The sequence below is a fragment of the Scyliorhinus torazame genome, chromosome 18, assembly GCF_047496885.1.
Source record: "Scyliorhinus torazame isolate Kashiwa2021f chromosome 18, sScyTor2.1, whole genome shotgun sequence".
In the NCBI taxonomy this organism is placed as follows: domain Eukaryota; kingdom Metazoa; phylum Chordata; class Chondrichthyes; order Carcharhiniformes; family Scyliorhinidae; genus Scyliorhinus; species Scyliorhinus torazame.
The window spans coordinates 162,947,506-162,975,251 of record NC_092724.1 but is presented as its reverse complement, the minus strand read 5'-3'; the positions used below and the strand labels follow the sequence as shown (position 1 = coordinate 162,975,251).

General features: G+C 50.2%; 1 protein-coding gene across 4 annotated transcripts in view; it reads left to right on the top strand.

Moving 5' to 3' along the window:
• The window catches only part of stxbp4 (syntaxin binding protein 4), a 346,204-nt gene that overhangs the window by 75,874 nt on the left and 242,584 nt on the right, over positions 1-27,746 (top strand). The window lies entirely within an intron of this gene.

Sequence of the window (27,746 nt, the reverse complement as noted above, 5' to 3'; positions counted from 1 at the left end):
AGTGTTGGTTCCAGTGTTCCTCTCCCTCTCACAGTGTTGGTTCCAGTGTTCCTTTCCCTCTGCACAGTGTTGGTTCCAGTGCTCCTCTCCCTCTGCACAGTGTTGGTTCCAGTGTTCCTCTCCCTCTGCACAGTGCTGGTTCCAGTGTTACTCTCCCTCTGCACAGTGTTGGTTCCAGTGTTCCTGTCCCTCTGCACAGTGCTGGTTCCAGTGTTCCTCTCCCTCTGCACAGTGTTGGTTCCAGTGTTCCTCTTCCTCTGCACAGTGTTGGTTCCAGTGTTCCTCTTCCTCTGCACAATGCTGGTTCCAGTGTTCCTGTCCCTCTGCATAGTGCTGGTTCCAGTATTCCTCTCCCTCTGCACAGTGTTGGTTCCAGTGTTCCTCTTCCTCTGCACAGTTCTGGTTCCGTGTTCCCCTCCCTCTGCACAGTGCTGGTTCCAGTGTTACTCTCCCTCTGCACAGTGTTGGTTCCAGTGTTCCTCTCCCTCTGCACAGAGTTGGTTCCAGTGTTACTCTCCCTCTGAACAGTGTTGGTTCCAGTGTTCCTCTCCCTCTGCACACAGTGTTTGTTCCAGTGTTCCTCTCCCTCTCACAGTGTTGGTTCCAGTGTTCCTTTCCCTCTGCACAGTGCTGGTTCCAGTGTTCCTATCCCTCTGCACAGTGTTGGTTCCAGTGTTCCTCTCCCTCTGCACAGTGTTGGTTCCAGTGTTCCTCTCCCTCTGCACAGTGTTGGTTCCAGTGTTCCTCTCCCTCTGCACAGTGTTGGTGCCAGTGTTCCTGTCCCTCTGCACAGTGGTGGTTCCAGTGTTCCTCTCCCTCTCACAGTGTTGGTTCCAGTGTTCCTGTCCCTCTGCACAGTGTTGGTTGCAGTGTTCCTCTCCCTCTCACAGTGTTGGTTCCAGTGTTCCTCTCCCTCTGCACAGTGCTGGTTCCAGTGTTCCTCTCCCTCTGCACAGTGTTGGTTCCAGTGTTCCTCTCCCTCTGCACAGTGTTGGTTCCAGTGTTCCTCTCCCTCTGCACAGTGTTGGTTCCAGTGTTCCTCTCCCTCTGCACAGTGTTGGTTCCAGTGTTCCTCTCCCTCTGCACAGTGCTGGTTCCAGTGTTCCTCTCTCTCTGCACAGTGTTGGTCCCAGTGTTCCTGTCCCTCTGCACAGTGTTGGTTCCAGTGTTCCTCTTCCTCTGCACAGAGTTGGTTCCAGTGTTCCTGTCCCTCTGCACAGTGCTGGTTCCAGTATTCCTCTCCCTCTGCACAGTGTTGGTTCCAGTGTTCCTGTCCCTCTGCACAGTGCTGGTTCCAGTGTTACTCTCCCTCTGCACAGTGTTGGTTCCAGTGTTCCTGTCCCTCTGCACAGTGCTGGTTCCAGTGTTACTCTCCCTCTGCACAGTGTTGGTTCCAGTGTTCCTCTCCCTCTGCACAGTGTTGGTTCCAGTGTTCCTCTCCCTCTGCACAATGCTGGTTCCAGTGTTCCTGTCCCTCTGCACAGTGTTGGTTCCAGTGTTCCTCTCCCTCTGCACAGTGTTTGTTCCAGTGTTCCTCTCCCTCTGCACATTGTTGGTTCCAGTGTTCCTCTCCCTCTGCACAATGCTTGTTCCAGTGTTCCTCTCCCTCTGCACAGTGTTGGTTCCAGTGTTCCTCTTCCTCTGCACAGTGTTGGTTCCAGTGTTCCTCTTCCTCTGCACAGTGTTGGTTCCAGTGTTCCTCTTCCTCTGCACAGTGTTGGTTCCAGTGTTCCTCTTCCTCTGCACAATGTTGGTTCCAGTGTTCCTCTCCCACGCACAGTATTGGTTCCAGTGTTCCTCTTCCTCTGCACAGTGTTGGTTCCAGTGTTCCTCTTCCTCTGCACAATGCTGGTTCCAGTGTTCCTCTCCCTCTGCACAGTGCTGATTCCAGTATTCCTCTCCCTCTGCACAGTGTTGGTTCCAGTGTTCCTCTTCCTCTGCACAGTGTTGGTTCCAGTGTTCCTCTTCCTCTGCACAGTGTTGGTTCCAGTGTTCCTCTCCCTCTGCACAGTGTTGGTTCCAGTGTTCCTCTCCCTCTGCACAGTGTTGGTTCCAGTGTTCCTGTCCCTCTGCACAGTGCTGGTTCCAGTGTTACTCTCCCTCTGCACAGTGTTGGTTCCAGTGTTCCTCTCCCTCTGCACACAGTTGCTTCCAGTGTTACTCTCCCTCTGCACAGTGTTGGTTCCAGTGTTCCTCTCCCTCTGCATAGTGCTGGTTCCAGTGTTACTCTCCCTCTGCACAGTGTTGGTTCCAGTGTTCCTGTCCCTCTGCACAGTGCTGGTTCCAGTGTTACTCTCCCTCTCCACAGTGTTGGTTCCAGTGTTCCTCTCCCTCTGCACAGTGTTGGTTCCAGTGTTCCTCTCCCTCTGCACAGTGTTGGTTCCAGTGTTCCTCTCCCTCTGCACAGTGCTGGTTCCAGTATTCCTCTCCCTCTGCACAGTGTTGGTTCCATTGTTCCTGTCCCTCTGCACAGTGCTGGTTCCAGTGTTACTCTCCCTCTGCACAGTGTTGGTTCCAGTGTTCCTCTCCCTCTGCACAGAGTTGCTTCCAGTGTTACTCTCCCTCTGCACAGTGTTGGTTCCAGTGTTCCTCTCCCTCTGCACACAGTGTTGGTTCCAGTATTCCTCTCCCTCTGCACACAGTGTTGGTTCCAGTGTTCCTCTCCCTCTCACAGTGTTGGTTCCAGTGTTCCTTTCCCTCTGCACAGTGTTGGTTCCAGTGCTCCTCTCCCTCTGCACAGTGTTGGTTCCAGTGTTCCTCTCCCTCTGCACAGTGCTGGTTCCAGTGTTCCTCTCCCTCTGCACAGTGTTGGTTCCAGTGTTCCTCTCCCTCTGCACAGTGTTGGTTCCAGTGTTCCTGTCCCTCTGCACAGTGCTGGTTCCAGTGTTACTCTCCCTCTGCACAGTGTTGGTTCCAGTGTTCCTCTCCCTCTGCACAGAGTTGCTTCCAGTGTTACTCTCCCTCTGCACAGTGTTGGTTCCAGTGTTCATCTCCCTCTGCATAGTGCTGGTTCCAGTGTTACTCTCCCTCTGCACAGTGTTGGTTCCAGTGTTCCTGTCCCTCTGCACAGTGCTGGTTCCAGTGTTACTCTCCCTCTCCACAGTGTTGGTTCCAGTGTTCCTCTCCCTCTGCACAGTGTTGGTTCCAGTGTTCCTCTCCCTCTGCACAGTGTTGGTTCCAGTGTTCCTCTCCCTCTCACAGTGTTGGTTCCAGCGTTCCTTTCCCTCTGCACAGTGTTGGTTCCAGTGTTCCTCTCCCTCTGCACAGTGTTGGTTCCAGTGTTCCTCTTCCTCTGCACAGTGTTGGTTCCAGTGTACCTGTCCCTCTGCACAGTGCTGGTTCCAGTGTTCCTGTCCCTCTGCACAGTGCTGGTTCCAGTATTCCTCTCCCTCTGCACAGTGTTGGTTCCAGTGTTCCTGTCCCTCTGCACAGTGCTGGTTCTAGTGTTACTCTCCCTCTGCACAGTGTTAGTTCCAGTGTTCCTCTCCCTCTGCACAGAGTTGCTTCCAGTGTTACTCTCCCTCTGCACAGTGTTGGTTCCAGTGTTCCTCTCCCTCTGCACACAGTGTTGGTTCCAGTGTTCCTCTCCCTCTCACAGTGTTGGTTCCAGTGTTCCTTTCCCTCTGCACAGTGTTGGTTCCAGTGCTCCTCTCCCTCTGCACAGTGTTGGTTCCAGTGTTCCTCTCCCTCTGCACAGTGCTGGTTCCAGTGTTACTCTCCCTCTGCACAGTGTTGGTTCCAGTGTTCCTGTCCCTCTGCACAGTGCTGGTTCCAGTGTTCCTCTCCCTCTGCACAGTGTTGGTTCCAGTGTTCCTCTTCCTCTGCACAGTGTTGGTTCCAGTGTTCCTCTTCCTCTGCACAATGCTGGTTCCAGTGTTCCTGTCCCTCTGCACAGTGCTGTTTCCAGTATTCCTCTCCCTCTGCACAGTGTTGGTTCCAGTGTTCCTCTTCCTCTGCACAGTTCTGGTTCCGTGTTCCTCTCCCTCTGCACAGTGCTGCTTCCAGTGTTACTCTCCCTCTGCACAGTGTTGGTTCCAGTGTTCCTCTCCCTCTGCACAGAGTTGGTTCCAGTGTTACTCTCCCTCTGAACAGTGTTGGTTCCAGTGTTCCTCTCCCTCTGCACACAGTGTTTGTTCCAGTGTTCCTCTCCCTCTCACAGTGTTGGTTCCAGTGTTCCTTTCCCTCTGCACAGTGCTGGTTCCAGTGTTCCTATCCCTCTGCACAGTGTTGGTTCCAGTGTTCCTCTCCCTCTGCACAGTGTTGGTTCCAGTGTTCCTCTCCCTCTGCACAGTGTTGGTTCCAGTGTTCCTCTCCCTCTGCACAGTGTTGGTGCCAGTGTTCCTGTCCCTCTGCACAGTGTTGGTTCCAGTGTTCCTCTCCCTCTCACAGTGTTGGTTCCAGTGTTCCTGTCCCTCTGCACAGTGTTGGTTCCAGTGTTCCTCTCCCTCTCACAGTGTTGGTTCCAGTGTTCCTCTCCCTCTGCACAGTGCTGGTTCCAGTGTTCCTCTCCCTCTGCACAGTGTTGGTTCCAGTGTTCCTCTCCCTCTGCACAGTGTTGGTTCCAGTGTTCCTCTCCCTCTGCACAGTGTTGGTTCCAGTGTTCCTCTCCCTCTGCACAGTGTTGGTTCCAGTGTTCCTCTACCTCTGCACAGTGCTGGTTCCAGTGTTCCTCTCTCTCTGCACAGTGTTGGTCCCAGTGTTCCTGTCCCTCTGCACAGTGTTGGTTCCAGTGTTCCTCTTCCTCTGCACAGAGTTGGTTCCAGTGTTCCTGTCCCTCTGCACAGTGCTGGTTCCAGTATTCCTCTCCCTCTGCACAGTGTTGATTCCAGTGTTCCTGTCCCTCTGCACAGTGCTGGTTCCAGTGTTACTCTCCCTCTGCACAGTGTTGGTTCCAGTGTTCCTGTCCCTCTGCACAGTGCTGGTTCCAGTGTTACTCTCCCTCTGCACAGTGTTGGTTCCAGTGTTCCTGTCCCTCTGCACAGTGTTGGTTCCAGTGTTCCTCTCCCTCTGCACAATGCTGGTTCCAGTGTTCCTGTCCCTCTGCACAGTGTTGGTTCCAGTGTTCCTCTCCCTCTGCACAGTGTTTGTTCCAGTGTTCCTCTCCCTCTGCACATTGTTGGTTCCAGTGTTCCTCTCCCTCTGCACAATGCTTGTTCCAGTGTTCCTCTCCCTCTGCACAGTGTTGGTTCCAGTGTTCCTCTTCCTCTGCACAGTGTTGGTTCCAGTGTTCCTCTTCCTCTGCACAGTGTTGGTTCCAGTGTTCCTCTTCCTCTGCACAGTGTTGGTTCCAGTGTTCCTCTTCCTCTGCACAATGTTGGTTCCAGTGTTCCTCTCCCTCTGCACAGTATTGGTTCCAGTGTTCCTCTTCCTCTGCACAGTGTTGGTTCCAGTGTTCCTCTTCCTCTGCACAATGCTGGTTCCAGTGTTCCTCTCCCTCTGCACAGTGCTGGTTCCAGTATTCCTCTCCCTCTGCACAGTGTTGGTTCCAGTGTTCCTCTTCCTCTGCACAGTGTTGGTTCCAGTGTTCCTCTTCCTCTGCACAGTGTTGGTTCCAGTGTTCCTCTCCCTCTGCACAGTGTTGGTTCCAGTGTTCCTCTCCCTCTGCACAGTGTTGGTTCCAGTGTTCCTGTCCCTCTGCACAGTGCTGGTTCCAGTGTTACTCTCCCTCTGCACAGTGTTGGTTCCAGTGTTCCTCTCCCTCTGCACACAGTTGCTTCCAGTGTTACTCTCCCTCTGCACAGTGTTGGTTCCAGTGTTCCTCTCCCTCTGCATAGTGCTGGTTCCAGTGTTACTCTCCCTCTGCACAGTGTTGGTTCCAGTGTTCCTGTCCCTCTGCACAGTGCTGGTTCCAGTGTTACTCTCCCTCTCCACAGTGTTGGTTCCAGTGTTCCTCTCCCTCTGCACAGTGTTGGTTCCAGTGTTCCTCTCCCTCTGCACAGTGTTGGTTCCAGTGTTCCTCTCCCTCTCACAGTGTTGGTTCCAGTGTTCCTTTCCCTCTGCACAGTGTTGGTTCCAGTGTTCCTCTCCCTCTGCACAGTGCTGGTTCCAGTATTCCTCTCCCTCTGCACAGAGTTGCTTCCAGTGTTACTCTCCCTCTGCACAGTGTTGGTTCCAGTGTTCCTCTCCCTCTGCACACAGTGTTGGTTCCAGTGTTCCTCTCCCTCTGCACACAGTGTTGGTTCCAGTGTTCCTCTCCCTCTCACAGTGTTGGTTCCAGTGTTCCTTTCCCTCTGCACAGTGTTGGTTCCAGTGCTCCTCTCCCTCTGCACAGTGTTGGTTCCAGTGTTCCTCTCCCTCTGCACAGTGCTGGTTCCAGTGTTCCTCTCCCTCTGCACAGTGCTGGTTCCAGTGTTCCTGTCCCTCTGCACAGTGCTGGTTCCAGTGTTATTCTCCCTCTGCACAGTGTTGGTTCCAGTGTTCCTGTCCCTCTGCACAGTGCTGGTTCCAGTGTTACTCTCCCTCTGCACAGTGTTGGTTCCAGTGTTTCTCTCCCTCTGCACAGAGTTGCTTCCAGTGTTACTCTCCCTCTGCACAGTGTTGGTTCCAGTGTTCCTCTCCCTCTGCACACAGTGTTGGTTCCAGTGTTCCTCTCCCTCTGCACACAGTGTTGGTTCCAGTGTTCCTCTCCCTCTCACAGTGTTGGTTCCAGTGTTCCTTTCCCTCTGCACAGTGTTGGTTCCAGTGCTCCTCTCCCTCTGCACAGTGTTGGTTCCAGTGTTCCTCGCCCTCTGCATAGTGCTGGTTCCAGTGTTACTCTCCCTCTGCACAGTGTTGGTTCCAGTGTTCCTGTCCCTCTGCACAGTGCTGGTTCCAGTGTTCCTCTCCCTCTGCACAGTGTTGGTTCCAGTGTTCCTCTCCCTCTCACAGTGTTGGTTCCAGTGTTCCTGTCCATCTCACAGTGTTGGTTCCAGTGTTCCTCTCCCTCTGCACAGTGCTGGTTCCAGTGTTCCTGTCCCTCTTCACAGTGTTGGTTCCAGTGTTCCTTTCCCTCTCACAGTGTTGGTTCCAGTGTTCCTCTCCCTCTGCACAGTGCTGGTTCCGTGTTCCCCTCCCTCTGCACAGTGCTGGTTCCAGTGTTACTCTCCCTCTGCACAGTGTTGGTTCCAGTGTTCCTCTCCCTCTGCACAGAGTTGGTTCCAGTGTTACTCTCCCTCTGCACAGTGTTGGTTCCAGTGTTCCTCTCCCTCTGCACACAGTGTTGGTTCCAGTGTTCCTCTCCCTCTCACAGTGTTGGTTCCAGTGTTCCTTTCCCTCTGCACAGTGCTGGTTCCAGTGTTCCTCTCCCTCTGCACAGTGTTGGTTCCAGTGTTCCTCTCCCTCTGCACAGTGTTGGTTCCAGTGTTCCTCTCCCTCTGCACAGTGTTCGTTCCAGTGTTCCTCTCCCTCTGCACAGTGTTGGTGCCAATGTTCCTGTCCCTCTGCACAGTGTTGGTTCCAGTGTTCCTCTCCCTCTCACAGTGTTGGTTCCAGTGTTCCTGTCCCTCTGCACAGTGTTGGTTCCAGTGTTCCTCTCCCTCTCACAGTGTTGGTTCCAGTGTTCCTCTCCCTCTGCACAGTGCTGGTTCCAGTGTTCCTCTCCCTCTGCACAGTGTTGGTTCCAGTGTTCCTCTCCCTCTGCACAGTGTTGGTTCCAGTGTTCCTCTCCCTCTGCACAGTGTTGGTTCCAGTGTTCCTCTCCCTCTGTACAGTGTTGGTTCCAGTGTTCCTCTCCCTCTGCACAGTGCTGGTTCCAGTGTTCCTCTCTCTCTGCACAGTGTTGGTTCCAGTGTTCCTGTCCCTCTGCACAGTGTTGGTTCCAGTGTTCCTCTCCCTCTGCACAATGCTGGTTCCAGTGTTCCTCTCCCTCTGCACAGTGTTGGTGCCAGTGTTCCTCTGCCTCTGCACAGTGTTGGTTCCAGTGTTCCTCTCCCTCTGCACAGTGTTGGTTCCAGTGTTCCTCTCCCTCTGCACAGTGCTGGTTCCGTGTTCCCCTCCCTCTGCACAGTGTTGGTTCCAGTGTTCCTCTCCCTCTGCACAGTGTTGGTTTCAGTGTTCCCCTCCCTCTGCACAGTGTTGGTTCCAGTGTTACTCTCCCTCTGCACAGTGTTGGTTCCAGTGTTCCTCTCCCTCTGCACAGTGTTGGTTCCAGTGTTCCTCTCCCTCTGCACACAGTGTTGGTTCCAGTGTTCCCCTCCCTCTGCACAGCGTTGGTTCCAGTGTTCCTCTCCCTCTGCACAGTGTTGGTTCCAGTGTTCCTCTCCCTCTCACAGTGTTGGTTCCAGTGTTCCTCTCCCTCTGCACAGTGTTGGTTCCAGTGTTCCTCTCCCTCTGCACAGTGTTGGTTCCAGTGTTCCTCTCCCTCTGCACAGTGCTGGTTCCAGTGTTCCTGTCCCTCTGCACAGTGCTGGTTCCAGTGTTATTCTCCCTCTGCACAGTGTTGGTTCCAGTGTTCCTGTCCCTCTGCACAGTGCTGGTTCCAGTGTTACTCTCCCTCTGCACAGTGTTGGTTCCAGTGTTCCTCTCCCTCTGCACAGTGCTGGTTCCAGTGTTACTCTCCCTCTGCCCAGTGTTGGTTCCAGAACTCCTGTTGCTCTGCACAGTGTTGGTTCCAGTGTTCCTCTCCCTCTGCCCAGTGTTGGTTCCAGTGTTACTCTCCCTCTGCACAGTGTTGGTGCCAGTGTTCCTGTCCCTCTGCACAGTGCTGGTTCCAGTGTTCCTCTCCCTCTGCACACAGTGTTGGTTCCAGTGTTCCTCTCCCTCTGCACAGCGCTGGTTCCAGTGTTCCTCTCCCTCTGCACAGTGTTGGTACCAGTGCTCCTGTCCCTCTGCACAGTGTTGGTTCCAGTGTTCCTCTCCCTCTGCACAGTGTTGATTCCAGTGTTCCTCTCCCTCTGCACAGTGCTGGTTCCAGTGTTCCCCTCCCTCTGCACAGTGTTGGTTCCAGTGTTCCTCTCCCTCTGCACAGTGTTGGTTCCAGTGTTCGTCTCCCTCTGCACAGTGTTGGTTCCAGTGTTCCTCTCCCTCTGCACAGTGTTGGTTCCAGTGTTCCCCTCCCTCTGCACAGTGCTTGTTCCAGTGTTCCTGTCCCTCTGCACAGTGCTGGTTCCAGTGTTCCTCTCCCTCTGCACAGTGTTGGTTCCAGTGCTTCTATCCCTCTGCGCAGTGTTGGTACCAGTGCTCCTGTCCCTCTGCACAGTGTTGGTTCCAGTGTTCCCCTCCCTCTGCACAGTGCTGGTTCCGTGTTCCCCTCCCTCTGCACAGTGTTGGTTGCAGTGTTCCTGTCCCTCTGCACAGTGTTGGTTCCAGTGTTCCTCTCCCTCTGCACCGTGTTGGTTCCAGTGTTCCTCTCCATCTGCACAGTGTTGGTTCCAGTGTTCCTGTCCCTCTGCACAGTGCTGGTTCCAGTGTTCCTCTCCCTCTGCACAGTGCTGGTTCCAGTATTCCTCTCCCTCTGCACAGTGTTGGTTCCAGTGTTACTCTCCCTCTGCACAGTGTTGGTTCCAGTGTTCCTGTCCCTCTGCACAGTGCTGGTTCCAGTGTTACTCTCCCTCTGCACAGTGTTGGTTCCAGTGTTCCTGTCCCTCTGCACAGTGTTGGTTCCAGTGTTCCTCTCCCTCTGCACAGAGTTGGTTCCAGTGTTCCTCTCCCTCTGCACAGCATTGGTTCCAGTGTTCCCCTCCCTCTGCACAGTGTTGGTTCCAGTGCTCCTGTCCCTCTGCACAGTGTTGGTTCCAGTGCCTCTGTCCCTCTGCACAGTTCTGGTTCCAGTGTTCCTCTCCCTCTGCACAGTGTTGGTTCCAGTATTCCTCTCCCTCTGCACAGTGTTGGTTCCAGTGTTCCTCTCCCTTTGCACAGTGTTGGTTCCAGTGCCTCTGTCCCTCTGCACAGTTCTGGTTCCAGTGTTCCTCTCCCTCTGCACAGTGTTGGTTCCAGTATTCCTCTCCCTCTGCACAGTGTTGGTTCCAGTGTTCCTCTCCCTTTGCACAGTGTTGGTTCCAGTGTTCCTCTCCCTCTGCACAGTGTTGGTTCCAGTGTTCCTGTCCCTCTGCACAGTGTTGGTTCCAGTGTTCCTCTCCCTCTGCACAGTGTTGGTTCCAGTGTTCCTCTCCCTCTGCACAGTGTTGGTTCCAGTGTTCCTTGTTAGACGTTTTAGTTGCTGTGATATGAAGAGTCTAAAGTTCTGTTCCTTTTTCACAAACACACATTTATTTCCTTCCAACAGCCTTTGCACAAATCTCTCACTGTACATCACCTGACAGAGGCCACCTGAAGCCCCTTTACATAATCAGTGTCTATTAATGGATACTTAACATAAATGAGATAATTAATTGCAATGTCTCTTAACCCATTACTTAACAGTCTGCCCTTGGAGAAAGTAAATAATTATTCGGTGAAAACTAAATTTGAAGAAACTCAAAAACACACACGTGATTTCCCCCCCCCTTTTTTTTTGTTTGGATGAGAAAGAAAAAAATAAAAAACAGTCACAGAAACAAGCGCCCTTCATTAACAATATCCAAAAGTTTCTGTGAACTCGCCCCTCTTTTAGTAAAACAGTCTGACAGTTGATAGCTCCTGTCGACCCATTTAATTTTTGTCATTTCCCCTCTGTCCAACATCTGCTTCAAACTTGCGATGTCTATCCGTAACCTCTTTTCATTTACACTTTTTGTAGAGTGCACAGGGATTTAATGTCAATGTGACAGTCAATAGGTATATTACCCAAATCCCCTAATCCCAAAATTTCTGGCAATATCATACTTATGTAAAAGGCCATATCCACCGCCTCTACAAGGCTTAATGTCTCAGCCGCCAAAGTGCTTTTTACCACTCTCCTTATTTTCTTTGTTTCCCACACAAGCGGGCAACATTTACCATTGTTCCCCAAAAGGAAAACAATATTTAAACTTTCAAACTTCAAGCCTGACAAGAACAGCTTACGTATATCTTTTAGCTCGAACACACAATTTCCCATTAAACAGCAAGTAACATGACAGTGCTGTGCTCCACTTACACAGAAAGGCAAACTTGATACTTACATTTACAGAATATATTCCTGCTGGTGGTGAAGCTCTTTCAGACCCCTTTCCGAAAGCCTCTTTCGATAACTTTTCATGACCTCTTTCAGCCTTCTCCCTCCACCTGTTCAAACAGGATTCTTTCCTCTGCCTGACCTCCGCCCAGCCCCTCAAACAATGGTTCTGTCCTGGAATGTCCAGACGTGAACTCATCATTGCTATCTGGGCTTTTCATTGCCTACTATTGTTTATACAAAAGAACAGGGCCATGCTATGAATTTGCAATTAGCTTCCAATTTACAGACAAAAGAGGCCATCAGACTCTGTAATGGGCTAATGGCTGGTCAGATCAGAGTGTCCTGGAGGACAATGGATCTTGAGTGAATCACCCCAGCTGAACAGGAATATCCTGTTTGCTCCCATTAACGGGTTTAAGTCTGAATGGGACAATGTAACTCAGGCCAGCTGTGGGCATATACCTCTGACTCTGTGCTGAGGCTTACCCTCAGTCAACCCCTAAATTGCCCACTACATCTTCGATCTCATTTCCGGATCCAATTGCCTATCATCTCAATTGCCCCACAAGAGGAAGCATTTCTTTTATTCATGGGCATCGCAGGCTGTGCCAGGACTTATTGCCATCCCTAATTACCCTTGAGGGGCATTTAAGAGTCAAACACATTGCTGTGGGTCTGGAGTCACATGTAGGTCAAACCAGATAAGGACGGCAGATTTCCTTCTCTAAAGGACCTTAGTGAACCAAATGGGTTTTTACGACAATCGACAATGGTTTCATGGTCATCATTAGACTTTTATTTAATTGCAGATTTTTATTGAATTCAAATATCACCATCTGCAGTGGCGGGATTTGAACCTGTGTTCCCAGAGAATTACCGCAGGTCTCTGGATTACTAGCCCGGTGACAATACCACTACCCCATCGCTCTACACCTACTTTGCCGATACCATTTATCATCTTGTATACCTCAATTAGATCTCCTCTCATTCTTCTAAACTCTAGAGAGTACCGGCCTAAACTGTTCAATCTCTCCTCATACGAAAAACCCCTCATCTCTGGAATCAATCCTGTGAACCTGCTCTGAACTGCCTCTACTGCCTCCTTCAAGTAAGGGGACCAAAACTGTACCCAGTACTCCAGATGCAGATCACCAACGCCTTGTACAGTTGCAGCAACACTTCCCTACTTTCATACTCTATCCCTTTAGCTATGAAGGCCAAAATTCCATTTGCCTTCCTTATTACCTGCTGTAACTGCACGCTAGTTTTCTGAGATTCCTGCACAAGGACACCCAGGTCCCTCTGCACTGAAGCACTCTGAAGTTTCCCTCCATCTAGATAATAAGTTGCCTTTCTATTTTTCCAACCAATGGATGACCTCGCACCTATCCACATTAAACCCCATCTGTCTATTCTGCTTTGTTTCTAGCTTCCCGCCAAGACTCGGGAACGTTAAAGTCAGGCGGCTCAGGAAGCGTTGGCACATTAGCGTTTCTGCCGGAGCTACCCTGGTTGTGATGCGCAGCGTTGTTTGGTAAAAACGGTGCCAGAACCCATGTTCTGTTTCCTCGAACCTTGTTTAAATGTTTGGACTGCCCGACCATTTGAGGATGGATGGTTTGGACGTGTTTCACCTGATTGGCGTGCATACATGCCTGGACCACCTCGCTGGTCAAGGGGGTTCCATTGACCGTGACAAGCACCCCTGGAATCCCATGGCTTTGAATAATTGGCAACCTTTTCCATGCTGATTCCGCGAGGTGGTGGAAGACATTCAGTCCACGTCCAGCCAGTTTGAGTGGCCGTCGATGAGGAACAGAAACATTGACCCCGTAAAGGGCCCAGCGAAGTCATTACAGCGCAGTACAGGCCCTTCGGCCCTCGATGTAGCGCCGACCTGTGAAACCACTCTAAAGCCCATCTACACTATTCCCTTATAGTCCATATGTCTATCCAATGACCATTTGAATGTCCTTAGTGTTGGCGAGTCCACTACTGTTGCAGGCAGGGCATTCCACGCCCTTACTACTACTTACTACTGCGCAGGAGAGCGGGGACGAGCCCAGTCGGCATGTAAGCGCACCCAGGGGTGCCCTGGCCATTCCCACGGGGAGTGCAAGGCTGACGGAGGGAGATTCTAGTGCACTGAGCAAGCTGAACATTGCACCATACACTCAGTGTCGCCATGGAGCCCTGGCCACCTCACGTAGCTCCTCGCCATGCGTACCTGTCGTTAGGCACTGCATCTCGGCAGTGTGTCACCATCAATACCAACAGAGGATTATACAAGAACTTCCCTTCGGAGTGTCATCTTTCAACCGGGCGATCTTTCAACGGGCGATGGAAAACATCCAAGGGCTTTCCAGGGGTGGATGTCTACCTGGACGATGTTATATTTAAGGAGCCACCGACGAAGGGCACCTGGGAAACTTGGAAGAGGTCCTCCAGTCCACCGATGTGGGTGTCCGCCTGAAGAAGGACAAGTGCATCTTCCAGGCGAATGAGGTCAGGTATCTCAGATACCGGGGAGCCCCGACACCTGAATACACGATGGAGCTGCGGTCATTTCTGGGGCTTGTAAATCATTATGGGATGTTCATTCCGAACCTGGCTACCCTGCTGACCCCCCCCCCCCCCCCCCCCCCCGTGATATTGAAGAAAAACTGTGATGAATGTGAGAAATTGATGTATTTTTAGCTTCTGGGCCATTTATGCAGCTGCACCATCAGAGCAGCAGCTGCTTTCTCCCAGCCACTCGCTACTGCGCAGGAGAGCGGGGACGAGCCCGGAACTCCAGCTTACAGGACGCAATATCCTGGTGTCTGGGCAGAGGATAGGTTTCCTGGATATGACTGAGAATCTGTGCTCAGCAAGAGACTCAGAGGTCCGTGTTAGGTCGTTGTTGACATTCGCAACCTTCTGGAAGAAGAACCCTTACCAAGTGGGCCAGGCGGAAACACAGAGTCAGTGGCTGTCAAAGCCACCACAGTCCTGCATTTCCTCATCTCTAGCTCCTTCCAGGAATCAGCAGGTGATAATTGTAAAATCTCACCGCTGCCATGTTTATCTGACCCAAGACCAAGATGCCCATCAGGATGAACGGGTGCTCGGATGCACAACCCTGGCTTGGAAATATATCGGCAGTTCCTTCACTGTCACTGAGTCAGAGTCCTGGAACTCCCTCCCTATCAGCACTGTGGGTGTACCTACACCACGTGGACTGCAGTGGTTCAAGAAGGCAGCTCACCACCACCAGCTTCTCAAGGGCAATTAGGGATGAGCCATAAATGCTGGCCCAGCCAGCCACACCCACCTCCCATGAATGAATAAAGAAAACAAATTGCGGTCTGGGCTGGTCCAGGGAGTCAGGTGGTCAACAAGCCTCGACCCAGATCACTGTGGAGTCTTCGTCAACCAAGTCCATCAGTATTCAGCTTTACAACTACAGAAAGGTCCTTGTGTAAATCTGTGCAGCATTTCCTGCGAGCTGCCACACTGGTTTCCATTCTACACCAATGGAACCTCCGGGGAGCTTAATGCTCTGATTGTTACTGGAGTCCCACTCGATCTTGACAAAGCGGTAACTGTTCCATTTGGGTGTGTTATACTGGATTAAATTGAGGATTTCTGTAAACTTTGGATAAAAATAGCCTGTCTGCAAATCTCTGTCCCACAACTTGTTTAATCATCGACTCGGGCACAATCTAATCGAGAGCAATGAGCAAATATATATCCTACTAAAGTGATTAGATAAACAGTTAGATAATACCGTGCTGGCTGGAAATCTAAAATCACAACAGAAACTGTTGGGAGACTCGCAACAGGGCAGCCAGTCTCTCTGTCTCTCTCTCTCTGTCTCTCTCTCTGTCTCTCTCTCTCTCTCTCTCTGTCTCTCTGTCTCTGTCTCTCTCTGTCTCTCTCTCTCTCTCTCTCTGTCTCTCTCTCTCTCTCTCCCTCCGTCTCTCTCTCTCTCTCTGTCTCTCTGTCTCTCTCTCTCTCTCTCTCTGTCTCTGTCTGTCTTCTCCCTCTGTCTCTCTCTCTGTCTCTCTCTGTCTCTCTCTCTCTCTGTCTCTCTCTCTGTCTCTCTCTGTCTCTCTCTCTCTGTCTCTGTCTCTCTCTCTCTCTCTCTCTCTCTCTCTCTCTGTCTCTCATGAATGTCCTTCAGGGAAGGAAATCTGCCGTCCTTACCCGGTCTGGCCTACACGTGACTCTAGACCCACTGCAATGTGATTGACTCTTCAATGCTCTCTGAAATGACCTGGCAAGCCATTCAGTTGTATTCAACCATTACGAAAACGCAAAAAAGGAATGAAACTGGGCACACCACCCGTCATTGACCCAGGCACCGGACACAACAACGGCAAAGCCAGCCCTGCCGACCCTGCAAAGTCCTCCTTACTAACATCTGGGGGATGTGCCAACGCTGGGAGAGCTGTCTCACAGACCAGTCAAGCAACAGCCTGACATAGTCACACTCACATGGACGGCATGGTGGAGAAGTGGTTAGCACTGCTGCCTCACGGCGCTGAGGACCCAGGTTTGATTTTGGCCCCGGGTCACTGTCCGTGTGGAATTTACACATTCTCCCCATATCTGCGTGGGTCTCAAACTACAACACAGGACTACTTGTGTGCCAAACAGCAGAAGCAGCAAGTGAAACACAGAGCAAAGCGATTCCACAATGAATGCATCAGATCTAATCTCTGTAGTCCTGCCACATCCAGCCGTGAATGATGGTGGACAATTAAACAACTCACTGGAGGAGGAGGCTCCACAAATATCCCCATCCTCAATGGTGGAGGAGCCCAGAACATGGCTGAGGCATTCGCAACAATCTTCAGCCAGACGTGCCGAGTGGATGATCCATCTCAGTCTCCTCCGGAGGTCCCCAGCGTCACAGATGTCAGTCTTCAGCCAATACGATTCACTCCACGTTATATCAAGAAATGGCTGAAGGCGCTGGATACTGCAAAGGCTCTGGGCCCGGACAATATCCCAGCAATAGTACTGGAGACTTGTGCTCCAGAACTTGCTACACCCCTAGCCAAGCTGTTCCAGTACAGCTACAACACTGGCATCTACCCGGCAATGTGGAAAATTGCTCAAGTGTGTCCTGTACTCAAGAAACAGGACAAATCCAACCCAGCCAATTACCGCCCGATCAGTCTGCTCTCCATCATCAGCAAAGTGATGGAAGGAGTCATCAACAGGGCTATCATGCAGCACTTACTCGGCAATAACTTGCTCACTGACGCTCAGTTTGGGTTCCGCCAGGGTCACTCAGCTCCTCACCTCATTACAGCCTTGGTTCAAACATGGACAAAAGAGCTGAATGCCAGAGGTGAGGTGAGAGTGACTGCCCTTGACATCAAGGCAGCCGAGGATGGCATCAAGGCGCCCGAGCTAAACTGAAGTCAATGGGAATCAGGGGGGAAACTCTCCGCTGGTCGGAGTCATACCCGGCACAAAGGAAGGTGGTTGTGGTGGTTGGAGGTCAATCATCTCAGCTCCAGGATATCACTTCAGGAGTTCCTCAGGGTAGTGTCCTCGGCCCCAACCATCTTCAGCTGCTTCATCAATGACCTCCCACCATAAGGTCAGATGTGGGGATGTTCACTGATGACTACACAATGGTCAGCACCATTCGCGATGCCTCAGATAATGAAGCAGGAAATCCAGCAAGACCTGGACAATATCCAGGCTCGGGGCTGACAAGCGGCAAGTTGCATTCGCGCCACACAAGTGCCCGGCAATGACCATCTCCGACAAGAGAGGATCTAACCATAGCCCCTTGACATTCAATGGCATTCCCATCACTGAACTCCCCACAATCAACATCCTGGAGGTTACCATTGACCAGAAACTGAACTGGACTAGCCATATTAATACTGTGGCTACCAGGGCAGGTCAAAGGCTGGGAATCCTACAGTGAGTAACTCACCTCCTGACCCCCCCCAATCCTGTCCACCATCTACCAGGCATAAGTCAGGAGTGTGATGGAATACTCTCCACTTGCCTGGATGAGCGCAGCTCCAACAACACTCAAGAAACCCAACACCACCCAGGACAAAGCAGCCCCGCTTGATTGCTCCCCCTTCCACAAACGTTCAAACCCTCCACCACTGACGCACAGTGACAGCCGTGTGTACCATCTACAAGATGCACTGCAGGAACTCACCAAGGTTCCTTAGGTAGCACCTTCGAAACCCACAACCACTACCATCCAGAAGGACAAGGGCAGCAGATACCTGGGAAACCCACCACCTGGAGGTTCCCCTCCAAATCACTGACCAACCCGACTGGGAAATATATCACCGCTCCTTCGCTGTTGCTGAGGCAACATCCTGGAACTCCCTCCCTAACAGCACAGTGGGTGTACCTACACCGGAAGGCCTGCAGTGGTTCAAGAAGGGCAGCTCACCACCACCTTCTGAAGGGCAACTAGGGATGGGCAATAAATGCTGGCCGAACCAGCGACACCCACATCCCGTAAATGAATGTTTTAATTGTTCTTGTGTAATCCGCAAACTTGGCAATAGTACAGCCAGCATGTGTGGCACAGGGGGCAGTACCTGTGCCTCCATCAGCTGTCCTCCATTTCCAGGCTTTCCTCTACGTTACCGGAAAAAACACTGGTCAACTTTGGCAGTGCAATTCTAATGCTTAATCAAGCCAAATATCTCGATTGGCTTATGTGAAGGCTGATCCCGAATAGCTCAGCATTAACAGGGAAAGACTGGTTTATCTCAGGCAGCGTATCGAGAAATAGGATTAAAAGGCAATTTAAGGTCGCTGGGTCCAATGACCGGAGAGTGTCTGCATTTACCCTCCGACAACTCTGCACTCCTATCGATTCTGATTCCCATCGCTCCGACATTGACAACTGTGTCTTTAACTGCCCTGAATCCCAAGCTCTGGAATTCCCTTCCTAACTTTGTCTTTCCTTTTGAGATGATCTTTAAAACTTGACTCGACTCAGGTTTTTGTCAACTCTGCTGGCTGCTCTCCCTGTGGCTCGGAGTCTGTTGTGTTTAATAATGATGTGGAGATGCCGGCGTTGGACTGGGGTGAGCACAGTAAGAAGTCTTACAACACCAGGTTAAAGTCCAACAGGTTTGTTTCAAATCACTAGCTTTCGGAGCGCTGCTCCTTCCTCAGGTGAATAAAGAGGTACGTTCCAGAAACATATTCCAAATATATGTTCCAGAAATATTCCCGTAACAGCCTCCCCGAACAGGCGCCGGAATGTGGCGACTAGGGGCTTTTCACAGTAACTTCATTTGAAGCCTACTTGTGACAAAAAGCGATTTTCATTTCATTTCATTTTCATATATAGACAAAGTCAAAGATGCCAGACAATGCTTTGAATGCGAGCATTTGCGGGTAATTAAGTCTTTACAGATCCAGAGATAGGGGTAACTCCAGGTTAAAGAGGTGTGAATTGTCTCAAGCCAGGACAGTTGGTAGGATTTTGCAAGCCCAGGCCAGATGGTGGGGGATGAATGGAATGTGACATGAATCCCAGGTCCCGGTTGAGGCCGCACTCATGTGTGCGGAACATGGTTATAAGTTTCTGCTCGGCGATTTTGCATTGTCACACGTCCTGAAGGCCGCCTTGGAAAACGCTTACCCGGAGATCAGAGGCTGAATACCCTTGACTGCTGAAGTGTTCCCCGACTGGCAGGGAACATTCCTGCCTGGCGATTGTTGCGCGATTCAGTCGCATCCACAGGACCAACACACCAGGCCGTCCTATCGTATCAGGCAATGGGACCCTGTGTGAGAACCTCTCTGGCTACATCGAGGGCATCTTGAAACCCACCATACAAGGAAAACCCAGCTTCTGTCGCGACAGAAACCTCCTACAGAAACTCAGCACCCATGGACCAGTTGAACCAGGAACATTCCACGTCACAATGGACGTCTCGGCACTCTACACCAGCATCCCCCATGACGACGGCATTGCTGCAACAGCCTCAGTACTCAACACCGACAACTGCCAATCTCCAGACGCAATTCTGCAAGTCATCCGCTTCATTCTGGATCACAACGTCTTCACCTTCGACAACAAGTTCTTCATCCAGACGCACAGAACAGCCATGGGGACCAAATTCGCACCCCAATACGCCAACATCTTCATGCACAATTTGAACAAGACCTACTCACCACACAGGACCTTCAACCGACGTTATACACCAGATACATCGATGACATTTTTTTCCTTTGGACTCACGGCAAAGAATCACTGAAACGACTACACGATGACATCAATAAGTTCCATCCAACCATCAGACTCACCATGGACTATTCTGCAGAATCGATTGCATTCTTGGACACACTCATTTCCATTAAGGACGGTCACCTCAGCACTTCGCTTTACCGCAAACCCACGGATAACCTCACGATGCTCCACTTCTCCAGCTTCCACCCTAAACACATTAAAAAAGCCATCCTCTATGGACAAGCGCTCCGTATACACAGGATCTGCTCAGACGTGGAGGAGCGTAACAGACATCTCCAGTCGCTGAAAGATACCCTTGTCCGAACGGGATATGGCGCTTGACTCATCGATCGACAGTTCCAACGCACCACAGCAAAAAACCGCACCAACCTCCTCAGAAGACAAACATGGGACACAACCGACAGAATACCCTTCGTCATCCAGTACTTCCCCGGAGTGGAGAAACTACGTCATCTTCTTCACAGCCTTCAACACGTCATTGATGACGATGAACATCTTGCCAAGGTCATCCCCACACCCCCACTACTTGCCTTCAAACAACCGCGCAACCTCAAACAAACCATTGTTTGCTGCAAACTACCCAGCCTTCAGAACAGCGACCATGACACCACACAACCCTGCCATGGCAATCTCTGCAAGACGTGCCAGAAAATCGACATGGATACCACCATTACACGTGAGAACACCACCCACCAGGTACGCGGTACATACTCGTGCGACTCGGCCAACGTTGTCTACCTCATACGCTGCAGGAAAGGATGTCCCGAAGCGTGGTACATTGGCGAGACCATGCAGACGCTGTGACAACGAATGAACGGACATCGCGCAACAATCACCAGGCAGGAATGTTCCCTTCCAGTCAGGGAACACTTCAGCAGTCAAGGACATTCAGCCTCTGATCTCCGGGTAAGCGTTCTCCAAGGCGGCCTTCAGGACGTGCGACAACGCAAAATCGCCGAGCAGAAACTTAGAGCCAAGTTCTGCACACATGAGTACGGCCTCAACCGGGACCTGGGATTCATGTCACATTACATTCATCCCCCACCATCTGGCCTGGGCTTGCAAAATCCTACCAACTGTCCTGGCTTGAGACAATTCACACCTCTTTAACCTGGGGTTACCCGTCTCTCTGGATCTGTAGAGACTTAATTACCTGCAAATGCTCGCATTCAAAGCATTGTCTGGCATCTTTGACTTTGTCTGTATATATGTTTCTGGAACCTACCTCTTCATTCACCTGAGGAAGGAGCAGCGCTCCGAAAGCTAGTGATTTGAAACAAACCTGTTGGACTTTAACCTGGTGTTGTAAGACTTCTTACTGTGTTTAATAATGATCCTGTGAAAAACAATGGCGATATTTTTACTTGGCGAAAGTTGCTATATAAATGTAGGTCGTTGTTGCTGTTGAGTAGTTTGGTGCCTTTGAATTAATTCCAAATCAGTCAAATGATCACCAAATTGATTTAGGATTTAACCGCCCGTGGCATCTTTAACCAGTTCTGGTTCTGGTGGATGCCGGTTTGGAATAAGGTGTGACGCTGCATGTTTGTTTAATCTCCTTTACCTCTTGTCAAAAATGTATCCGATGATTGAGCAGGTGAAGCAGCCGCAGTTGGGACAGACAGAGCTGACTGAGGTTACGTATTGGTGTTGGAGATTGGAATCTGCTCAGCAGCTTCCACGCCCGACCTGGTTACTGTGCTGTGGAGAAAGAAAGTGCTGGAAGCTTGTGGCAGCTCACTTGGTATCTGTGGCAAGAGCGGGCAAATGAATGAACTGATGAAGGGTGACATCCCAAACCGTTACTTCCGCGGGGAGAATTTTACCGGCCTCCAAAGGTCAGGAACAAGGCGGGGGGCGGGTGGGAAGCCATGGCAGAATATATCCTGACATTGAGGAATGTTACCGATGGCGCTTAAGGGAGTGGACAGGCTTGAGTTACCTGTGGTTTATCTTCTGTCGGCTGCAAAGCCCTTCCTCCCTCAGCAGTGGGCGTTGTTCACGCTGGTGTCACTGAGGCTACATGCCTGCAGGCGTATCAGCTGCTGTCACCAGTCACTTTATGCTCCATGCAGCATTAACTGGAGTCAGAGCTATTGACGGTCACAGCAGGGGGCACGCCACCAGCGTTTGGGCGGCCCGGAACCCAGACATCCTGCCCTCTGTTTCTCTTCACAGGAGCTGACTAACTGGTGAATGTTTCAAGCATTTTATGTGTTTTTACATTTACTGTATGTTTGCCGCCACCAAACACTCCCAGGACAGGTACAGCACGGGGTTAGATACAGAGTAAAGCTCCCTCTACACTGTCCCCATCAAACACTCTCAGGACAGGTACAGCACAGGGTTAGATACAGAGTAAAGCTCCCTCTACACTGTCCCCATCAAACACTCTCAGGACAGGTACAGCACAGGGTTAGATACAGAGTAAAGCTCCCTCTACACTGTCCCCATCAAACACTCCCAGGACAGGTACAGCACAGGGTTAGATACAGAGTAAAGCTCCCTCTACACTGTCCCCATCAAACACTCCCAGGACAGGTACAGCACAGGGTTAGATACAGAGTAAAGCTCCATCTACACTGTCCCCATCAAACACTCCCAGGACAGGTACAGCACAGGGTTAGATACAGAGTAAAGCTCCCTCTACACTGTCCCCATCAAACACTCCCAGGACAGGTACAGCACGGGGTTAGATACAGAGTAAAGCTCCCTCTACACTGTCCCCATCAAACACTCCCAGGACAGGTACAGCACGGGGTTAGATACAGAGTAAAGCTCCCTCTGCACTGTCCACATCAAACACTCCCAGGACAGGTACAGCACGGGGTTAGATACAGAGTAAAGCTCCCTCTACACTGCCCCATCAAACACTCCCAGGACAAGTACAGCACGGTGTTAGATACAGAGTTGTATTCCATCTGCCACTTCTTTGCCCACTCTCCTAACCTGTCCAAGTCCTTCAGCAGCCCCCTGCTTCCTCAATACTACCTGCCCCTATACAGATCTTTGTATTATCTGCAAACTTAGCAACAGTGCCTTCAGTTCCTTCCTCCAGATCATTAATGTCTGTGCATGTCTTGGGTGGGATAGCTATTTAATGAAAATGAATAAAAATTGGTTTGGTCCATTGGAATTGTGTACAGTAGGAATGAATGGGAAGAGGTGTGATCCATGGGAATTGTGTACAATGGGAGTAAATGGGAAGCGTTTGATCCATTGGGATTGTGTACAATGGGAGTGAATGGGAAGGGGTTTGATCCGTTGGGATTGTGTACAATGGGAGTGAATGGGAAGGGGTGTGATCCATTGGGATTCTGTACAATGGGAGTGAATGGGAAGGGGTTTGGAACATTGGGATTGTGTACAATGGGAGTGAGTGGGAAGGGGTTTGATACGTTGGGATTGTGTACAATGGGAGTGAATGGGAAGGGGATTGATCCATTGGGATTTTGGGAGTAAATGGGAAGTGTCTGATCCATTGGGATTGTGTACAATGGAGTGAATGGGAAGGGGATTGATCCATTGGGATTGTGTACAATGGGAGTGAATGGGAAGGGGTGTGATCCATTGGGATTGTCTACCATGGGAGTGAATGGGAAGTGTTTGATCCATTTGCATTGTGTACAATGGAAGTGAATGGAAGGGGTTTGATCCATTGGGATTGTGTACAATGGAGTGAATGGGAAGGGGATTGATCCATTGGGATTGTGTACAATGGGAGTGAATGGGAAGGGGTGTGATCCATTGGGATTGTATACAATGGGAGTAAATGGGAAGTGTTTGATCCATTGCGAGTGTGTACAATGGGAGTGAATGGGAAGGGATGTCATCCATTATGATTGTGTCCAATGGGAGTGAATGGAAGGGGTTTGATCCATTGGGATTGTGTACAATGGGAGTGAATGGGAAGGGGTTTGATCCATTGGGATTGTGTACAATGGGAGTGAATGAGAAGGGGTCTGATCCATTGGGATTGTGTACAATGGGAGTGAATGGGAAAGGGTTTGATCCATTGGGATTGTGTACAGTGGCAAGGAATGGGAAGGGGTTTGATACGTTGGGATTGTGCACAATGGGAGTGAATGGGAAGGGGTTTGATCCATGGGGATTGTGTACAATGGGAGTGAATGGGAAGGGGTTTGATCCATAGGGATTTTGTACAATGGGAGTGAATGGGAAGGGGTTTGATCCGTTGGGATTGTGTACAATGGAAGTGAATGGGAAGGAGTTTGATCCATAGGGATTGTGTACATAGAACATAGAACAGTACAGCACAGAACAGGCCCTTCGGCCCTCGATGTTGTGCCGAGCTGTGTCCGAAACCAAGATCAAGCTATCCCACTCCCTGCCATTCTGGTGTGCTCCATGTGCCTATCCAATAACCGCTTGAAAGTTCCTAAAGTGTCCGACTCCACTATCACAGCAGGCAGTCCATTCCACACCCTAACCACTCTCTGAGTAAAGAACCTACCTCGGGCATCCCTCCTATATCTCCCACCCTCAACCTTATAGTTATGCCCCCTTGTAACAGCTACATCCACCCGAGGAAATAGTCTCTGAACGTCCACTCTATCGATCCCCCTCATCATCTTATAAACCTCTATTTAGTAGCCTCTATAATGGGAGTGAATGGGAAGTGGTTTGATCCATTGGGATTGTGTACAGTGGGAGTGACTGAGAAGGGGTTTGATCCATTGGGATTGTGTCCAATGGGAGTGAATGGGGAGGGGTTTGATCCATTGGGATTGTGTACAATGGGAGTGAATGGGAAGGGGTTTGATCCATTGGGATTGTTTACAATGGGAGTGAATGGGAAGGAGTTTGATCCATTGGGATGGTGTCCAATGGGAGTGAATGGGGAGGGGATTGATCCATTGGGATTGTGTACAATGGGAGTGGATGGGAAGGGGTTTGATCCATTGGGATGGTGTACAATGGGAGTGAATGGGAATGAATTTGATCGATTGGGTTGTGCACACTGGGATTGAATGGGAAAGGGTGTGATCCATTGAGATTGTGTACAATGGGAGTGAATGGGAAGGGGTTTGATCCATTGGGATGGTGTACAATGGGAGTGAATGGGAATGAATTTGATCGATTGGGTTGTGCACACTGGGATTGAATGGGAAGGTGGTTTGATCCATTGGGATTGTGTCCAATGGGAGTGAATGGGAAGGTGGTTTGATCCATTGAGATTGTGTCCAATGGGAGTGAATGGGAAGGACCTGAAACATTGTACACTAGGTAATTGGTCCATCCGAACCTGTGCTTTAAACCTGCCAGGCCGGTGAGCATGTTCACCTGTTAGTTGGAGAAGATGTGACCGTTACCTTACAGCATTTTACTTTACTCATTGTTTTAGTGCTGTGGGATTATTTCTTGATTTATAGGATTAAAATGGAAACAGAGAATAAATAGCGAAGGTAAATTAAACTGATAGTTTGTGTGCTTTTATGAAATAGCTTTATAAATCTCTGCAAAGCATATTAACTGTAAACCCTCTCTACAGTCAGTCCTGGCTAGCATGAGGACTCAAAGGCAATTCCCCGTGACAATTACCTTGGTAAATAAGGGGCAACCTGCTGTCTTGTAAGACGATGGTTTTTGCCTTGGTTTTCAGCTGTGGGTTAAACATTGCGAGGAGTGGCTCAGGGGTCACACCCTGGCATGGCCATCTCTGCTGCTTTTACTGTCGAGGAAGACAGTGGGTTCAGAAGGCACAGATTGAATTACCAGGCTCTAGGACCTCCGAGTTGGTGCCCGGTCCTGCCAAGAGATGCGGAGGACATGAGGTGGAAACTGTTCAACCTTTCCTCCTGCCCAGCATGTGTTGTCCAGGTCTCCCCACTGTAGAGGAGTGTGCTGAGGATGCAGGCTTGGCAAACTCACAGTTTGGTTTCACAGTCAGGTCACTTTTGTTCCACACTCTCTTACTCAGCTTGGATAACAGCTGCAGCTTTTGGTGATGCTTGTGTTAATTACAGCATCAAATGGCAGATTGTTGGTAATTGTGGCGTCTAGATATGTGATAGATATCAACAACCTCCAGCCTCACACTGTTCATGCTGATAGATGATGGCATCCCAGACCATGACATTTGTCTTCCGGAGGGTCAAACCAAGCCTTTTACAGACATTAGAGAGTCTATCCATTTGCCGCTATTCCTCAGTATGATTTGCGAGTGCGGCATCATCAGCAGAGATCAACTCTCTGATGAGAACTCAGCATATTTTGTCTTGGACCTCAGGCAAGCAAGGCTTTCTGTCAGTACTGATATGGAAGGAGACAGCCACTGTATATTACCTGAAGGAGACAGAAAAGAGAAGAAGACACCAACGAGTGTCGGTGCCAGAACAAAATCCTGTTTGACCTCACTGTAAATCTCAAAGGGTGCCAATGTTGCTCCGTTCTCATTGATCTTACCCATCATGGTGTCATTGAAAGAGGAGATCACATGGAGCAGCATTCAGCTCCACTCCAGAGATTTTGTCAGGGTTTACTCCCTTAACCTTCAACACTCCCAAGGTAGCCACAAGAGCTATTCATCCATAGTTGGGAGTTTGCTCCATGAGTGCCTGAGCATGTCCACATGTCGGTGGGACTGCACACTGCATGTCCAGGGTCCAACATTTTCTGGGGTCCTCAGACGCTGTGAGGGGCCCAGTTTCCATATGTCGCCATAAGGAGGTACAGTTAAGAACTTGCCGATGGAGAGTCTGGGTACTGACAAGGAGAGACATAAGGTTTGGCTCTTTATTTCTGCACTATTGATAGCAGTGGCAGATTTACAGTTAGTGGGACCCTGTGCTCAGCTTCATTTTCAGAGCTCCGCACCCCTTCGGTACCCAAAGGCCGATCCCAAGAAAATGCACAAACTGATCAGTGCTTCCTCATTGTAAAGCATGCCTGTCTGAATAACTACCTTGGTGAAACCTCAACGTATCTCTTGTCCGGATGAAAGATTGTAAATATTGCGATGCGAGATAAGTAAACATGGAATTCCAGCCTCTTTATATTACGATCCCGGACCAGATCCCAACAATGGCTCGGATACGGGACAGAAACCCCAATTTTTTGTTCATTTTGTAAGACTTTGAGGAAAGGATACCTCGCTCCAGGAGTGATTTCAAGCAAAATAGGGGATATGGTAAATTAAAACACACTTTATTAATGACACAATATTAAAATGTCTTTATTATCACACAAGAAAGTAACTTACAATTACTCCTTAAACAATGCTAATCAATAGAGTGACAATAACCCTTAACTGCTATCTTTACTCCCACTCAAACAACAAACCATCACGGCTCTCAATCCACTTTTAAATACAGTTAACAGTCAGGAATGCCTGCTGTGTAAAGATGTCTTGAATATTCCACTGTGAGAAATTGAGAATTTTGAGACTGTTTTGAGCACAGTGGTTATCACTGTTGCTTCCCACCGCCAGGGACCCGGGTTCGATCCCCGGCTTGGGGTCAGTGTCTGTGCGGACTCTGTACGTTCTCCCCGTGTCTGCATGGGTTTCCTCCGGTTGCTCCGGTTTCCTCCCACAAGTCCTGAAAGACGTGCTTGTTAGGTGAATTGGACATTCTGAATTCTCCCTCCGTGTACCCGAACAGGCGCCGGAGTGTGGCGACTCGGGGATTTTCACGGTAACTTCATTGCAGTGTTAATGTAAGCCTACTTGTGACAATAATAAAGATGAAAAAATTAATGTCTAACACATTTCTCCCTCTCCTCAGTTCTGATGAAAAGCCAAATGGACTTGAAAAGTTAACTGATTGTCTGGTTTTCCAGCACCCTCTGTCTTTATTCAGATTCCAGCACTGGCAGTATTTTGTTTATTTCCACTGTCAGAGCGGTGGGGTGGGAGTGAGGAGTGGCTGTTCCCTTGGGGGAATCCCCTCTGAGCACCATGGAGCTGCCCAGCTCTTGGGTTTATATTCTGCTTTATTCGTCATCGAGTTCGTATTCCGTTTTAACATTGCCATTGGGTTTTGTGTTTGGTTTATTAAACGTTATTTCAAGTGTAAAGTCTCTCCTTCATTTTGGGGGTTTGTTGGGCACCCCCCCCCCCCCCCCCCGGCTTGTGTGTTTGTAAACCCGCTGCTACCCAGAGATATCAGCTGAAATTGAGAAGTGGGAAGCACGTTAACTTTCTTCACCCACACGCTAAACACATCACATCGTCCAGCCGGACCCGCATGGCGTGGCACTCAGCCAGGAAAGTCGTGGAATCAATTCCTGGTCTGAGCCCCAGAGTGGAAGCTGAGCCTCTGCAATGGATCTGAGCTAAAGACAGAAGATTCAGCCATGGTTCCTGCTCCTCATTGCTGTTCAGCCAGTGACTGCTGTGAACTGCCGGTATGGCTGGTGTTAAAATCAGACTAGGCTGTAATGTCCTCCCATGGACCTGATGCTGCTCACGCTCTGGGCTTGCACAAGGATATAATAAAAGCAAAGATTTCTGGAAATGTCCAGCAGCTG